The sequence below is a fragment of the Panthera tigris genome, chromosome B1, assembly GCF_018350195.1.
Source record: "Panthera tigris isolate Pti1 chromosome B1, P.tigris_Pti1_mat1.1, whole genome shotgun sequence".
Lineage (NCBI taxonomy): Eukaryota > Metazoa > Chordata > Mammalia > Carnivora > Felidae > Panthera > Panthera tigris.
The window spans coordinates 155,906,785-155,914,224 of NC_056663.1; the positions used below are offsets into that span (position 1 = coordinate 155,906,785).

The window sequence follows — 7,440 nt, forward strand, 5'->3', positions numbered from 1 at the left end:
ATCTATCTGTCCACACACACACACACACACACACACACACACACACACACACAACTTATTTAGACATAAATTAATATGGATATTTATGTATAACAGACTTAGGCATAGAACAAAAGAGGCTTTTAAATAGGTAAGATTCTTCATATATGGTAGGATATATAATGAAAGCATAATCTTTAGTATATATAGTGTGCAGAAGACACCTTTGTTGTTGTATTAGAAAGTGAGAGAGCATGAATGGGGAAGAGGGGCAAAAAGAGAGAGAGAATATCAAGCAGGATCCATGCTGAGCCCACTGGGGCTTGATCTCATGACACTGGGAGCCTGACCTGAGCTAAAATCAAGAGTCGGAAGCTCAACCAACTGAGCCATCCAGACACCCCTGGAGAAGACATATTTGTATACAAAATACTATTTATTATAGTTGCAATTAAGTTTATAAAATAATCATGAAATAATAGAGAATTTGTGATATCTGGATATGCTATAAAAATTAAGAGCTCAATATATTCTGGTTTCTCTTCAAACTGATTACATCTTTAACCTTTTACTAAAAATTTCCATTGAGAGGAACAATTCTATGTCTTAAATCAATTATTTGAGGCTTCGTTTTACTAGGGCCAAATAAATAAATAAATAGCCCAGGCACTAGAAGCTGATTGTCTGGATTCAAATTCCAACTCCACAACCTATTAGCTGTATGATACTGTGAAAATCACTAAATATCTGTAAAATATGGTAATCATTATACTTAACCTTGGGGTCATTACTGAGATGAAATAAAATAATCAGAGGTCATCACTGTGCCTAGAACATAATAAGTGCTCAAGAAATGGTAGAATGTCAGCATTAGCTTCTATTTCTGGTATTGAAAATAAACAATAATATTTTCAATTTTCAACAAGAATACTGATTTCCTAAATACTCTATTGAAAATTTTTGAAAAGTTCTGCCTACATTGTAATCAACTTGCTTTATTTTATTGATTGCAATCATGCTTTATGCATCAGTCAATTATGGCTCAATAGCTACATGGCAGAACACCTCCAAACTGAGTGACTTAAAATAGCTGTCATTTGTTCTCTTTCATACATCTGCAGTTCACCTGTGCATCTGGTCATCTTGGCTAGACTTACGTGGGGGCCTTGCTTAACCTGGGGGGCAACTGGCCTTGGCTCCTCCCTCTGCGTTAGCCTCAGGTCTGCTCTGTGGGAGGACATTTTGAGCCCCAAGTTGAAGGGGAAAGTTTTCCCAGGGCCAGGACAGAGTCACAAGGGCCCCACTGCACAAACATAGTTTGAACATTAATTTGAATTACATTTGTTAGTATCCCCTGGCTAATGCCAGCCATGTGGCCAAACCAACATAACAGCGCAAGGAAGCGCACTTCTATGAAGGTGAGAAGAATAATGGTATATTTAAACAGTGTTCTAATCTGCTGTACTCTCTTAATTTGAAAACTATATAATGGATCAATTAAAATGTGAACACTTAGAAAATATGTGTTTATAGCTATTAATATTCTAATATTAACCTTTAATTTTTAAATAATCGTTATCTCATAAATGTTCCCTAAGTTTTTAATAATCAGGATTTCAGAAATGTTCACATCAGTCCTTCCAGGCAAATGAGATAAAATTGTGTATGTTTCCCCACAACATTTAGTAACTATTAAGACAGAAATCTTAGGATCTGTATTAGCCTGCTCAGGCTTCCATAACAAAATACTACAGCTAGGGGGACTTAAAAAACAAAGATTTCATTTTTCACAGTTCTGAAGGCTGGAGGTCCAAGATCAAGGGACTGGCAGAGTTGGTTTCTTCTGGGGCTTCCCTTCTTGGCTTGCAAATGGCCACCTTCATGCTGTGGCTTGACACGGGCATCCCTGTGTGCCCGTGCCTAGTGTCTCTGTGTGCGTCCACAGATTGCTTCCTCTTATACAGATACCAGTCATACTGGATTAAGGCCCACCACAAAACAAAGCAAAACATGCCATTTTATTTTAATCATGTCTTTAAAGACCTTATCTCCAAACATAGTTAACATTCTGAGGTACTAGATGTTAGGCCTTAATTCAACAGGTGAGCTTTGAGGAGACACAATTTAGCCCATAACAGGATTTTTTTTAAGTGTTTTTTAGATGTTAGGCAACTCAAAATGCTTCTCCTTCAGGGAAAGGTATACATCCCAAGGGTCAGAGCAGTAGAGTGAGAAGAGCAGTGACGGTGCTGAGATTGAGCTTCAGAACTATGCTTCAGTGCAAATACGGGCACTAATTAGCAGAGTTGTGTGCACTCACAATCATATTTTTAAAAAGTATAACTAAATGCCACTAAATGATTTGGAAAAAATTGGGGGTGGGTTTCTTATTTGAGCACAGACATTTGTGTCTACTATTCATTAGAAGAAGATCTTGGGGCTACTGGGTGGCTCAGTCAGTTATGCATCCAACTATTGATTTCGCTAGGGTCATGATCTCATGGTTCATGGCATCAAGCCCCCTGATGGGCTCTGAGCTGACAGCACTGAACCTGCTTGAGTCTCTCTCCCTCTCTCTCTCTCTCTGCCCCTTCCCCTCTCATGCTCTCTCTCTCTCTCTCAAAATAAACGAATAATCTTCAAATAAATAAGATCTTAATAATTAGGGAAGTTACTTAAATGGCTTTTTGGGGACAGGCCATTTACACTACCAATAATTGTTTTCAAGGTTTATTAATCTAATTTTTCCTAGCTTCCAAAGATTGGACAGCATGATCATTGGTTGCAATTTTTTAAACAAAAGGAATAAACACAAAGTACAATAGTATTGCTTTCAGGTTTTTTCATTCTTACTTAGGGTAATATTACTTAGGTTTTTTCATTCTTGCTTAGGTAATATTTATTTTTTTCTTTTTTAACTTTGTTTCACTTATTATTCCTTTGCTGAATTTAATGTTTTAAATATGTAATTGATTCAGTTCGTGTTCAGACAGTGATCTCTATGACCAAGGAAAAATGTCCCATCATGCAGTGTATGTCCAGCTTTCTGTCATTTTTAATTTCTTCCAATATTTTGCATGTTTTCAAATTTAACCACTGTATTAAACCTGTGGGTTTTCCTCTCTCATTTGCTTTTTCTGAATGGAAAAATGGCTTTCCAAACCTTTCCTGTACACAAGTCACATGTCTACCTTCCTCCATCCTTCCTTCTTTCCTCCCTTCCTTTCTCTCTCTCCCTTTCTCTCTGGTTCTTTCTTCCTTTTCTGTCTCTATACATTGTAACAGACAAATCAAGAGGCCTGTGAAATATCAGGAAGAAGATAAGGGAATAAATAAATTTGAGATCAGAAATTAGATGTTAATAATATTACTTATTGAGATTACTAAAGAATTAAATAAGTATGGCACAACTTTCTTCTTTTGTTATAATCCTATCTGAAAGGAAACATTGAAAGGAACATTCTTGTAAAGCCAGTTCAATGAAATATTTTAGATATTTAGGAGTCGACATTAAATATTTTAGCAAATGATTTAAAATATACTTCACCTAAAGTAACCCTGGTTTTAAGGACTCTTTTGGGAAATTATAATAATGAACCATACATTTTTTTTTTCTCTCTCCTGGAGGGATTTCTTATTAGAGTTTAGGAAGTTAAATCTTAAGCTGTAAAATAAAATATGCCAAGCTTTGTAGGATATTTTCTCTTAGAGATAATAAATTATAAGTGTGGTCTCCTTATGTACTACATATTCTCTTCTCAGTGTTATATCATCCATTCAAAACAAAGCAAAACTGAAACTGCAGGGAAAGAAAAGGAGTGTGTGTAGATATACATTTATTTACCACCCATTGAGGCATAAAGACCCTAAATGCTAATTTTGTGCTCAGTTGGCATGTCTACCAAGTGCCTGGTATATATGTTGGGCCTTAGTTGATGATTGAAGGATCTATTGTCAGTCTGAAACTCCTGTTTCTACTCTTCCATTAACAATGGCTCTGCTATGTCTAAGACTCTACAGATTTATAACTCAGAAATTCTTATGGGAAAAATTCAGATGAAGATACCATGAATCAATTCTACATACTTTCTTCTTTTTAGACTAAAACAAGCATAAATAAAGGGGGAAAAAAAAAAAGAAGGAAGAGATGCTAATTACACAGCCTGACACAAGCCATGTGGCTTTCCTGGGCCATTCCTACATAAGCAGTGATTTAGAAAGCCAGTGGTTTTTCATTTAGTTACTCCATTGCTCCCTAGGGTCTTCAAGCCATACTCTCAGTGATTCCCTACTTCAGGGTGACTGGAGAGCCAAAGAGATCTGCTAGGCCCTTCAGGATGTTTTAAGGGCCGGGCCTGAAAGTAATATAATCCTTTCCCCAAAGTTCTCTTGGCGAGGTGTTAGTCACAGGGCCCAAATTTTGCAAGAGAATCTGATAAATGAAAAGCAATACATCTTTTGGTACCGTCATAATCTCTGCCAGTTTGGGCAAGTAAGAAAACAACAAAAGTGTGTAATGGAGATTGAGGTTAAGAAGATCAATAGTAAGTATTGATTAAATGCTTTAATATATCAATAGAGGCAGAAGTGATTAGCTTTAGGGCTAGAAAGAATCTTACATTCAACTAAACCAAATTCTTTATTATATAAATGAAGAAATTGATGTCCATTTATTCATTTATTCTTTCTTCCATTTAGCATTCATTTGCTAAATGCTTTGTGTATGTGAGGCTATGCTCTCTGTTTATGTATTGGGAATGAGACAACATTTAAAGAAGTTCAGAGACTTTGGGGGAAATATCTTGAATTAACAATGCACTAAATGCTGTATGTACAGGGTGCTGTAGGGCCATAACAGTAAGAACACCACACTCTCCATGAAGATTAGGATTTGAGACCTTGGAACTAAAGAAGCGTGTTCATGCAGAGTCAGTAGGAAAACTCAGACCAACAAGTTTGGATTGGGCAGGGAGGACAACATACAGGCAAAGGAAAACCCATTTTAAGGTATAAGTGAAGCTGGAATAATCAGAGAAAGGCGTATCTTTCAAAAAGGTCACTATGAGTCAGGAAAAGTGATTTGATTAAGTTCCAGAACTCAGTTTGTTACCTGAAATTCAGTGCAGGTTTCTAGAATTCCAGCCCATTTCTCCTTCCTCTCTGGAAAGACATATACGTAGGTAGGTTTAAGGCTTCAAATGTGAAACTGCTATATTTCCTGTGTTCCAGTTTTAACTGTGTAAGTGAGTTATTTGTTGACCCCTTAGATTCTCATCTAAAAAATGGGGGCATAGTAACAATGATTTCCTCATGTTTTTGTGAGATGTAAATGAACTAGTGACAAAAAGTCACTTAAATATGTTCTTGGTTTAGAATACGCATTCAATAAATGCTTGCATATATTAATATTATTAGCTGTTTAAGTGTATAAGATACTAAGTATTTATGAGGCTTTAATGACTTAAAGACTAATTCACTGATTCATTAATTCCCTAAAGCTCATTATATGGATAGCTGTAGCCAAAGTCATATTACACTGGATTATGTGGTTTATTGGTTAAAACAGCTTTGCTCAATCCCACAGGTGCTTTGACAGTTTATCCAAATGATCAAAACATTGTAAGGCTATTGAGTACAAAGTACTATACTTGCCATAAATATCATGAGGTGGAACATTTCAAAAACATTTATTGAGATTTAGGAGTAGAGAATCAGTATCTTTTTCTTAGTAATCATGAGTTAAGGATATGTTAAAATCTATTATTTGGTTACACCAGGGTCTCCATCTATTATGGCAAACAGGCTATTAAATAAGAGTCACGAGAGCCAATTCTAGAAGTGAAACAGCAGTAGGACATCATCATTATACTACATTACAAGTTACAATGAATTCATAAGAAGTGGAAATCTGTAGGGAGAAGATGGTCCATAAAGCTAGACAAATTTGATTCTGAACTCTGTGCTATATGTGAGTTGTGTCCTCTTATGGTTGTTCCTTAGAGTTCTGTACTAATTTTCCCCATTTGAGGAATGGAACTAAAAATTCATTCCATATGATATTTTTGTAGAAATTAAATGACTGATTTCTACATTTGTTCTAGGTACATACATTTAACATTATGATATCTCTAAAATTAGAATCAGTTCTAGCATAGGTAGCATGCCATAGTTTAATTGGTAATGTTTTTCTTTCTTAGGGACACGTGAATTAATGATGTGTCTTGCAATTGATGGATTTGCTGAAGTAGAAAATACACAGTTTACCCAAGTAGTTAATGGTGACATCAGTTTTATTTTCCTTTTTTTTTTTTCTGGTTTCTCCATGCCACAAATTATTCGTTCATATAGAAACATATCAAATAGAGTAAATGAGCATTCAGGAGAACTACCCAGATATTTAATACTAAGAATAAAATGTTAGAAAATTAAAAAAAAAATAGAAAACAGCAGATGTTTGGAGTTGAATTACGGAGACAAAAAGTCAGTTTGTATTATGTAATCATTTATATAAAGGAAATAGTAACAGATACCACTTTGAGGGATGTAACAGAAATGGTAACAGGTTAGTACTAAAGACTCCTCGACCTTCTCAGGGAAGATTCACACGTGCTGCCATGAGTGGACTTAACTTCTTTTTAACTTCTTTTCTCAGCTGGTGTGTGTGTGTGTGTGTGTGTGTGTGTGTATGAACCATACATCTGTATGCCTAAATCGTATTTCCCAACACCCTACATATTGTATTCCCCATGATTTTAAGAGAATTCTTGAACCTATAAAGTAATTATACTATAAGGTGAAAAGTCACCTTTTAAAGTTAAAAGTAAAAGTGGGGGTGCCTGGGTCGTTTAGTCAGGTAAGCATTTGACTCTTGATTTTGGCTCAGATCATAATCTCGTGATTCATGAGATTAAACCCTGTGTTGGGCTTTATACTGGCAGCATAGAGCATGTTTGGGATTCTCTCTCTCCCTCTTTGCTCCTCTCTCTCTCTGTCTCTCTCTCTGTCAAAATAAATAAACAACAACAACAAAAACATTAAAGCTCAATGGATACTATAGTGGCATTATTTTTCCAACTCCATTAAAATGTTTTAATCAGAGAACATTTTATTTAAAGAAAATTTAGTCAGAAGTCTAATATTTAACACAGTTGAAAGCAGAGCTACTTAGAAAAAAGAGATGGCATGATCCAATGTCATCTTTCTGGCTCTTCCCTTACAACCTTTCTCCCAGGAGGCACTCAGAGGGAGCTGGCTCTTTGCAACAGCCAGGGCACAATTTGCAAACTACTGCCACAAAGTATGGGTGTGTAAAGTGTGAGACTGCATGCTAGCCTGTAGAGGTAGAACTCTGTATCGGAATTTGGGAACAAAGTGAGAACTGTTCTAATATTTTATTCTTTTTTTATGATGATTTCATCTATTTCTAATTTCAATAAAGATTCAATTGCTGTATGCATTCAG

At 35.7% G+C, this 7,440-nt stretch overlaps 1 non-coding gene across 1 annotated transcript; it reads left to right on the plus strand.

Annotated features, from left to right (window-relative positions):
* The first annotated feature begins 506 nt into the window (after nt 1–506).
* Nucleotides 507–622, plus strand: LOC122238164. Its single transcript, XR_006217126.1, has one exon. It is a non-coding gene; the product is annotated as a U5 spliceosomal RNA (small nuclear RNA).
* Nucleotides 623–7,440: the final 6,818 nt, after the last annotated feature.